This window comes from Macaca nemestrina, chromosome 15 (genome assembly GCF_043159975.1).
Source record: "Macaca nemestrina isolate mMacNem1 chromosome 15, mMacNem.hap1, whole genome shotgun sequence".
Classification (NCBI taxonomy): domain Eukaryota; kingdom Metazoa; phylum Chordata; class Mammalia; order Primates; family Cercopithecidae; genus Macaca; species Macaca nemestrina.
In genome coordinates, this window is record NC_092139.1 from 82,179,997 (window position 1) to 82,189,996 (window position 10,000).

The window sequence follows — 10,000 nt, forward strand, 5'->3', positions numbered from 1 at the left end:
AGCAGCCTCCGAGCACGAAGGCGGCCCCGCGTGGCACCTGGAGCGGCCGACCGGGCCTTCAGCGATCCCTGCGGCTCCCCCACCGCCACGCCCAGTCGCACGCGGCCAGAGCCCCCGGAACCCGCTTTCCCCCACACGCACCGCAAGGCCGACCCAAACCCTCCGGGCGCCCACCGGGCCGCCACCGACCTGGCCCCGAAGGCGCGCGCCGTGGGGTACGCGGACACCGGGCCAACCAGCGTGGCCGGCGGCGGCGACGCCCCCAGAAGGCGGAGCCGGGTTCGGGCCCAGACGGGGCGGCCAACAGCATAAAAGCCGGTGAGCCGCTCGGGGAAGAGAGGATCGGCAGGCGGCGGACAGGGAAAAGGAGCACAAGGCAGGCAAGGAGCCGGGGGGCCACGGAGACAAGGGCACGGGGAACCCGCAGGGGGCTAACTCGGGCAAGCAACCCTCAGGCACGGCCGGGCCACCAGGAAAACACGGCCACGGGATCCCACCGCCACAGACACGAGGGCGGTCCCGCGGCGCCCCGCCTGGGACGCCGAACGGCCCTCGGGCAGCCCACCGAGCAACCCCCTCACGAGCCCCGGGTCCCGCCACCGGCGGCCCCGAAGCAACCTCAGCCACAAGCCCAACACCAGGGGCCACATGTCGCCCGTTTCTCGTCCGTCCCGGACCCGGTCCCGCTCCGGGAGACCGGCGCGCCGCCCCGTGGGGACGGCTCGCTCCCCAAGGACCAGGCGGCCCCACACCCCGCGCCACGCGAACGCGGTCATCGGCAGCGGTCGCGGCTCGGCACGGGAGCGGGCGGAGAGCCGGCTCACAGCGGAGAGCGGCGTCGCGCGCCAGACGGCGTGCCACGCGCACCCGCCACTCGCAGCAGCCTTCCCATCCGCTAGGACGTCGGGCCCGGCCCAGCGGGATCCTCCCCCAACTCGGAAGGGGGAGGCGCGGGCCACAGTAGACGACGAGCCGCGCGCTCGGCCCCCACCGCGGGGTCCGGCGGAACCCTCACTGTCCCCCCACCTCATCCCATCAAGGCGGGGGCAGCGGAGGAGGAGGGTTCTCTGCAGGCGAGTCGCTACGGCAGCGCTACCACAACACAGAGAGAGGCGGCAGGCCGGGGGATCCGGTACCCCAAGGCACACCTCTCGGATCGCTAGAGAAGGCTTTCTCACCGAGGGCGGGTCACGCTCCCCACCCGCCAGTCGCCCCTCGTCGGGCCCGCAGAGGCGCTCAGGGACGCCTGGGGAAGGGAGGGGGCCTGCGGCGCGAGAAGAAACCTGCGGCAACCTTGAGCGTTTGCGGTCAGGGCAGGGGCCCGGCCGGCGCGCGTGCGCGCAGCCCCCAAGGCCCCCCGCCGTCCACCCACCTCCTTTCTGTGAGGCAAGGCGCCTCCAGTTCACCCACACACGACCGATCGGAGGCAGAACGGTAGCCCCTCGGCGGCCGGCCGGCGCACGCGTGGCCGGCCCGAGCCCACCGCAACCGCTCACACGGCCCGCGCTCACCCGCCAGAGGGGAGCACGGGACGTGCGCTCGCCAGACCAGGCGGCGCCCTTCCCCACGTGGGAGGGGCGCGTCTCACTCGACCGCCTCGACCCGCACAGCCAACGAGCTCCCTCAGGACCCACGCGCGGACACCACGGCGGCGACCGGAGGAGGGGGCGCTGGGGGCGGGAGCGACACACCACCGCTCGGCCTCGGGCACCTGAGAGACAACCCGGGGCGCTCCAGGAGCACCGCAAAGGCCCAGGCGGAGCCAGCGCTCGCGCAATACCCGAGAGGGCAGCACGGCGGGCCAGCGGGACAGCACCCCCACCGCCGCGGAGGGGGGCGGCCCACGAGACTACGACCACAAGAGGCGAAAGCGAGGGGTGCCTGCTGCGTCAGAGGACCCCCGCCGACCCACGCCGGACGCCACGAGGCAGACGGCGGGGTCGGGACAGCGAGGTCGGGCCGGGTTCCGCACCCCAGTGCCTCCCAACGCACCGCCCACAGGCGGGGATGGGAGACGGGGGAAACCCCGCGGGCGGGACGAGAAGAACGGGTCTCATTCACCACGAATGCCCGCCCCTCGCCCGTCGCGGCTCGGTCCCGGCCCGGGAGAGCGTGACATCACCACATCGATCAGGGAAAGCATCCCCGGAGCAGGGTCGGCCAGCCAGCCACAGCCTCCCCAGAGGCCAGCGAGCAGATCAGCCTGGCCATCCCCAGCTCCAGGACGGGGGCGGCAGACAACCCGGCAGAGACGAGGAATGCCTGACACGCACGGCACGGAGCCAGCGGGAGTGGGGTTGTCACGGCCGCCCCAGGTGCCCGCAGCGGGGAGCGCACGGTGGCAGGGTAAGCCCGCGCCACCTTCCCCGCCGCCCCCAGGTGGGTCAGAGACCCGGACCCAAGGCGGCACCGGGAGCTGGGACGCTCGGATGCATGAGAGACCGGGCACACGGGCCCCAGCAGGCGGCTCAAGCACGAGCAGGGCCGGCTAGCCGGGTCACCGGGAGGCCGAAGACCCGCAACGCATCCAAGAGACCCAACCTCTCCAGCGACAGGTCGCCAGAGGACAGCGTGTCAGCAATAACCCGGTGGCCCAAAATGCCGGCTCGGAGTGAAACATATACCTCCCCAGGAGACAGGAGGTCGAGTCACCGACCACGCCGCCGGCCCAGGGAACCCGCGACACGGGCATCTGTCCCCAAAATCGCCACCATCGCAGCCAGACACGGAGCACCCAGGGCCCTCTGGTCGACCCCAGGACACACGCCGGAGCAGCGCCGGGCCAGGGACGTCCTCCCGGCCACCCGTGCCACGCAGGGGCCGGCCCGAGTCTCCAGAGCGAGACTCGGAAGCGTTTTCGGCCGTCCCCTCGTACGACCGGGACACACGAGGGACCGAAGGCCGGCCAGGTGTGACCTCTCGGGCCGCACGCGCGCTCAGGGAGCGCTCTCCGACTCCCCACGGGGACTGGCAAACAACAGGTCACGGCAGAGGGACCGCTCCCCGGCACCCGGGGGACGAGGCAGGACGGTCCCCGGCTCCCCACGGGGACTTGGAGAAAAAATTCGGCCGCTGCCTCAGACGGCCAGGATGCGCGCGGGCCCGCGACCGGGCCGGGAAGGGTGTCCCCAGCCTCCCGCCCCAAGCCCGGTGGGTCCCCGCGGGTCGCGGGTCAGGCCTCGGGAGCCGCGGCGTGCTGGTCGACCAACCCCGGCAGCCCCACACCCGGCTCTGGCCCGAAAGCGCAGCGACAACCTCTCCCCACATAAGCCTGCACGCCTGAGCTCTGACTCACAAGTGACGCGCCAGAGCTCTGGCGCGACCGGGACAGCCCGGCTGACGACCGCGGTCTTTCCGGAGCTCTGCCTAGCTCACAGCGGGGACGGTCCCCTCCCTCGGCAGCTGCCACCGCAGCTCCGGAAGCCAAGGGAACGATATAAAAGCGGCCGCCAGATGGAGTCCGACAACCGTCGCGAACGTCACCAAGACAGATCCGGATGGCAGGCCGGCCCGCGGACCGCAAAACCGAAACCGTGAGTCGAGAGACGCTATCCCGAGGCCGAAAACGCAGCCCCTGTACCCCAACCCCACAGAAACGGTCCCCAAACCCTGTCTCTGCATGGACCGCGACACAGTCAGAAGACAACCCACGGCGTGTGGATGTTCGGAGAGGCATCTCGGTGGGAGAAACAACAAGCAAGGACTCGGTCGCGGGTCGTTGAGGACACAGGGAGACACAGAATGCGTAGGCTCTTCCTGAATCCAGACAGAGGAGGAGGGAGGGAGGGAGGGAGGGAGGGAGGGAGGGAGGGCAGGCAGGCAGGCAGGCAAACATAAAGAAGGAAACAGAGAAAGAAAGAAAGGAAGGAAAACCTAAAGGAGAGAAAGAAAGAAAAGAGAACAAAAAAAAGACAAATATCAATATAAGTATTTACATTTGGATATAGGTATAACATATAAAACTACATTAAAATAGAAAAAAATTTATATGCATACACATGAATGAACAGATAAACATGAATAAATAAAAAATAAGATAACATAACATAAGCAAATAGGCCAGGCGCGGTGGCTGACGCCTGTGATCCCAGCACTTTCAGAGGCTGGGGGAGAGAGAGAGAGAAAAAATATGAAAGAAAGAAAGAAAGAAAGAAAGAAAGAAAGAAAGAAAGAAAGAAAGAAAGAAAGAAAGAGAGAGAAAGAGAGAGAGGAAGAAAGACAGAAAGAAAGAAAGAAAGAAGAAAGAGTGAGAGAGAGGGAGAAAGACAGCGAGAAAGAAAGACGAGAGAAGAAAGAAAAAAAAAGAAAGAGGAAAGACAGGAAGAAAGACAAAGCAAGAAAGCAAGAAAACAAGACAGCAAGAAAGCACGACAGAAAGAGAGAAAGAGACAGAAAGAAAAAGCAAGAAAGCAGCAGAGAGAGAGAGAGAGAGAGAGAGAGAGAGAGAGAGAGAGAGCGCGCGCGCGCGAGCGCGAGCGAGCGAGCGAGCGAGCGAGAGAGAGGAGGAGGAGGCGAGGCGAGGCGAGGCGAGGCGAGGCGAGGCGAGGCGAGGCGAGGCGAGGCGAGGCGAATCTACCTGCTTTCACTACATGTGGGGAGAATCAGGAAAGCCCCCACTAACAACAAGGCCTGAAGTGGAGCTGCCATCTGTGAAATCCGAGCAGAAGAGTCCACACGGGTTAAAGACACGAAGCAAGACAGGGAAACAACTGCTCAAAGAGAAGAACAATCTGGCCCAGCCAGGGTCTGTCTCCTGAAGTTGTGTGGGCAACGAGGGAGTGGGACGGAGGGAGGGAGTGGGACGGAGGGAGGGAGGGCCTCCGAGGCTCGTGTCAAACAATAAATGATAATAAAATAAAAGGAAGTTAAAAAAGAAAAAATTGCGCATCATTCGTAGCATCACTGACGCCTTGAAAGGCGAGAGGCATGTGTTTATGTCACTGTGGGACTGTTTTCTTTTTTCTTTTTTTTTTTTTCTTCCCTCTTTTCCCGGAAACTCACTTTTTAATTTTTTCATTTTCCTTTTCTTTTTTTTTTTTTAATTTTTAATTTTACTTTCATTTTTACTTTTATTTTTAATTGTTTGAGAGGTTGTCTCCCTCTCTCGCCCAGGCTGGTGTACAGTGGCGCGATCTCAGCTCACTGCAACCTCCGCCTCCCAGGTTCAAGTGATTCTCCTGCCTCAGCTCGGCCTCCCGAGTAGCTGAGATTACAGACGCGCACGACCATGCCCGGCTAATTTTTGGTATTTTGACTAGAGACGGACGGGGTTTCACCATACTGGCCCTGCTGGTCTGACCACCTCGTGATCCAGCGATCCACCACCCTCGGCGTCCCAAAGTGCTGGGATGACAGGCTTGAGCCACCGCGCCGGGCCTAGTTATTCCTTTTATTTTATTTCTAATTTTTAATTGTACGTATGCATGTATGCATGTATGTATGTATGTATGTATGTATGTATGTATGCATGCATGCATGCATGCATCTATCCTTTTTTTTTTTTTGAGACGGACAGAGAGAGACAGTGAGAAACAGAGAGAGAGAGAGAGAGAGAGAGAGAGACAGACAGACAGACAGAGAGAGAGAGAGAAACAGACGGGGGGGAGAGAGAGAGAGAGAGAGAGAGAGAGAGACCAACAGACAGAAGGACAGACAGAGAAAGAGAGTAAGACAGAAGACAGACACAGGGAGAGAGACAAGCGGGGGGGGGGAGAGAGAGAGAGAGAGAGAGAGAGAGAGAGAGAGAGAGAGAGAGCGCTCCCCTTGGGCCTCAATGGTCTTTGCAATGTTCTTTCACAGATTCTGCAAACACAGTGTTTCCAACATTTGGAATCCAAAGAAAACTGTAACTCTGTAACGTGTCTCCACAGATGAGTAATCACCTCCGATGATAGTTTATTTCTGGTTTTTTTTTTTTTTTTTTTTTTTTTTTTGAGACGGAGTCTCGCTCTGTCGCCCAGGCTGGAGTGCAGGGGCCGGATCTCAGCTCAGTGCAAGCTCCGCCTCCCGGGTTCACGCCATTCTCCTGCCTCAGCCTCCCGAGTAGCTGGGACTGCAGGCGCCCGCCACCTCGCCCGGCTAGTTTTCTTTGTAGTTTTGGTAGAGACGGGGTTTCACCGTGTTCACCAGGATGGTCTCGATCTCCTGACCTCGTGATCCACCCGTCTCGGCCTCCCAAAGTGCTGGGATTACAGGCTTGAGCCACCGCGCCCGGCCTTATTTCTGGTTTTTATCTGGGGAGTTTCGGTTTTTCTCCATAGGTTTCAAGGGGCTCCCAAAGTCCCTTCGCAGATTCCATTAAGAAGAATATTTCCAAACCGACGTATCAAAAGAATGCTTTAAGTTTGTGAGAGGAATCCCCACATTACAAAACCGTTTCACACATAGGTTCTTTTTGGTTTTTATCTGGGGAGAATCTGTTTTTCACCCTAGGCCTCAATTGCAGCCCACATTCTTTTCACAGATTCTACTAAAAGAGGGCTTCCAATCCGCTGAGTCCAAATTAAGTTAGACCTCTGTGCGAGGAATCCACACACAGAGCAGTTGCTCAGATAGCTTCCTTGTAGTTGTTATCAGGAAATATGCGCTTTGCCACCATTGGCCTCCAAGGAGTCCCAAATATCCTTTTGCAGATTATACAACCTAAGTGTTTCCAACCTGCTGCACCGAAAGACGGGTTTAACTCTGTGAGATGAATCCATATATCACAAAGCCAATTCACAGAGAGCTTCTTTCTACTGCTCCTCTGGGGATATTTGATATTTGATTTTTCAACAGAGGCCTCAATGGGCTCCCAAATACGCCTTGGCAAATTCTAGAAAAAGCGTGTTTCCAACACGCTGAATCAAAAGAAAGGTGTAACTCTGCGAGATGAATCCAATCACGCAAAGCCGTTTCACAGATCGTTTCTTCATGGCGTTTAGCGAGGGGATAATCTGGTTTTGACAGCAGGAATTAATGGGTTTTGAAATGTCTTCCCACACATTCTACAAAAAGAGCATTTCCAACCTGCTGAATCACACGCACGCACGCACACACAAACAAACAAACAAGCAAACAAAGAAACAACAGGTTCTACGCTGGGAGATAAACCCAGACATCACGAAGCCGTTTCAATGACATATTCTCTCTGGTCTTTGTCTGGGGATATTCAGTTTTTCACCATAGGCCTCAAGGGCTCCCAGATGTCCCTTTGGAATCTCTACAAAGAGAGCGTCTCCAACCTGCCTAATCAAAACAAAGGTGTAACTCTTTAGGAAGAGTCCACACATCGCAAAGCAGTTTCTCAAATACATTCTTTCTAATTTTCATCTGGGAATATTGGGTGATTCACCATAGGCCTAAAGGGACTCCCAAAAATCCATTCAGAGAGACTGCCCAAAAAAAGTGTTTCTAACCTGATGAATCCAAAGAATGGTGTATCGCTAAGAGATCAATCTACGCATCACAAATCAATGTGACAGATAGCCTCTCTCTGGTTTTAATCTGTGGATAGTCTGTTTTCCAACGTAGGCCTCAATGGGTTTCCAAATGTCCCCTCACAGGTTCTACGGAAAGCGTGTTTCCAACCTCCTGGTTCAAAAGAATTATCCGTTCGAGGTGAATCCACACGTCAAAAAGCAGTTTCACCAGCAGCAGTTTTTCTCCTTTTCCTCTGGGGATGTTCACTTTCACCATAAGCCACAAAGGGCACCCAAATGTCCCTTCGAAGATTCTGCAAAGAACTGCTTCCAATCGGCCGCGTGCAGCGGCTCACGCCTGTCATCCCAGCAGTTTGGGAGGCAGAGGCGGGTGGATCACCTGAGGTCAGGAGTTCGAGACCAGCCTGGCCAAAACGGTGAAACCCCATCTCTACCAAGAACACAAAAAATTTGCCGGGCTTGGTAGCGGGTGCCTGTAATCCCAACTACTTGGGAGGCTGAGGCAGGAGAATCCCTTCAACTGGAAGGCAGAGGTTGCAGTGAGCCGAGATGGTGTCACTGCACTCCAGCCTGGGGGACAGAGTGAGAGTCTGTCTTAAAAAAATAAAAATATTAAGAAAAAAATACTACTACTACTACTACTACTACTACAACAACAACAACAACAACAACAAAATGCTTCCAATCTGCTGAATCAACAGAAAGGTTTAACTCAGTAAGAGGAATCTACACATCGCTAAAAAGCAGTTTTACAGATAGCTTCTTGTTAGTTTTTATCTACCGTTTCCTGGTTTTCACCCTAGGCCTCGAATAGCTCCCAAATGTCCTTTTGCAGATTCTACAAAAGGGCCGCTTCCAACCTGGTATATCAAAAGAAAGGTTTCACTCTGTGAGATGAATCCACACACGACAAAGCAGTTTCAGAGACAGCTTCTTTCTAGTTTTTATTTGGGGATATTCGGTTTTTCACACTAGGCCTCAGTGGGCTCCCAAAGGTATACTCGCGGATTCTACAGAAAGAGTGCTTCAAACCTCCTCAATCAAAAACTAGTTGTAATTCGGTGCCATGAATCCACACATCACAAAGCAGTATCACAGAGAGCTTCTTTCTATTTCTCTGGTGGGGATACTCGGTTTTTCACAACAGGCCCCAATGGGCTCCCAAATGTCCATTCTGCTTCCAAACTGCTGAATCCAAAGGCAGTTTTAACTCGGTATGATGAATCCACACGTCACAAAGCTGTTTCATGAAGACCTTCTCTCTCGTTTTTATCTGAAAACATAAGATTTTTTTCACCATACGACACAAGGGTCTCCGAAATGTACACAGACAGATTCAACAAAAAAACCCTTCCAACCTGCTGAGTAAAAAGAAAGGTTTAACTCTGCGAGACGAATACACACACGACAAAGCAGTTTCACAGAGAATGGTGTTTTTTTGTTTGTTTGTTTGCTTGCTTGCTTGCTTTTTGGTTTGTTTTCTTGGTTTTTTTTTTTTTTTTTTTTTTTTTTTTTGGAGACGCACTTTCGCTCTTGTTGCTCAGACTGGAGCGCAATGGCGCCATCTCGCCTCACTGCGACCTCCGCCTCCCAGGTTCAAGCAATTCTCCTGCCTCCGTTTCCCTTCCCGAGTAGCTGGGATTACAGGCATGTGCCACCACGCCCGGCTAATTTTGTATTTTCAGTAGAGACGGGGTCTCTCCATGTGGGTCAGTCTGGTCTCGAACTGCCGACCTCAGGTGATCTGCCAGCCTCGGCCTCCCAAAGTGCTGGGATGACAGGCGTGAGCCACCGCGCCCGTACAATTGTATTGTATCGTATTGTATTGTATTTACATTGATTGATTGATTGATTGATTGATTGATTGATTTATGCTGCCTGATCAAAGGTCACTCAGGCCCAGTCGTCAAAGTGGCGATTTCCTAGGCAACAAGGAAGGGGGGAGCTTGGAGGTGGGGGCGGGGGCGGTGGAGAAGACACAGTTGCCCCAGGCTGTGCGCAGGCGGCCTGAGCTTCCTTCCTCTGTTGAGGCCTCCATTTTCAGAGTAACAGTGGCCGCTAGGTGATGCCCGACGTCTGCCAATGAGACTGTCAGCCCGGAATGAATTGGGATCGCCTGGAGGGTGAGGCGGGAGGGGGAAGGATGGAGGCCCCCACAGCACAGTGGGTCACCGCGCCCTTCCAGGCGATCCCCACAACTAATCGACCAGGGCCCCTGGGGGCACACAGCCTAAGACCCCAGCCATCGGATCATCTGGAACTTCTGTCCGAAGACGAGAGACGAGAGACCGACTGGAAATTCTCTCGGTCAAGGTCCAAACCTAAAAGAATCACTGACACAGACACCAGGACTAACTAAGACAATTTGTAAAAGTTTCCGTGTTTTGGGTGAATCCGCGTATTTCTGGATCACAAAATTACTGATTTTGAACATTGCGGTTTTTCTACTCCTTACGTGTACGGTCCTGTGATAGACAGACCAGGGGGACTCCTCAGCTCAGAGTCCATGAGGCCAGAAGCTGACATCCTAAATTTCTATGTAGAATGAATTTCAGCAAGCCAGCCAAACACTCTGCCGT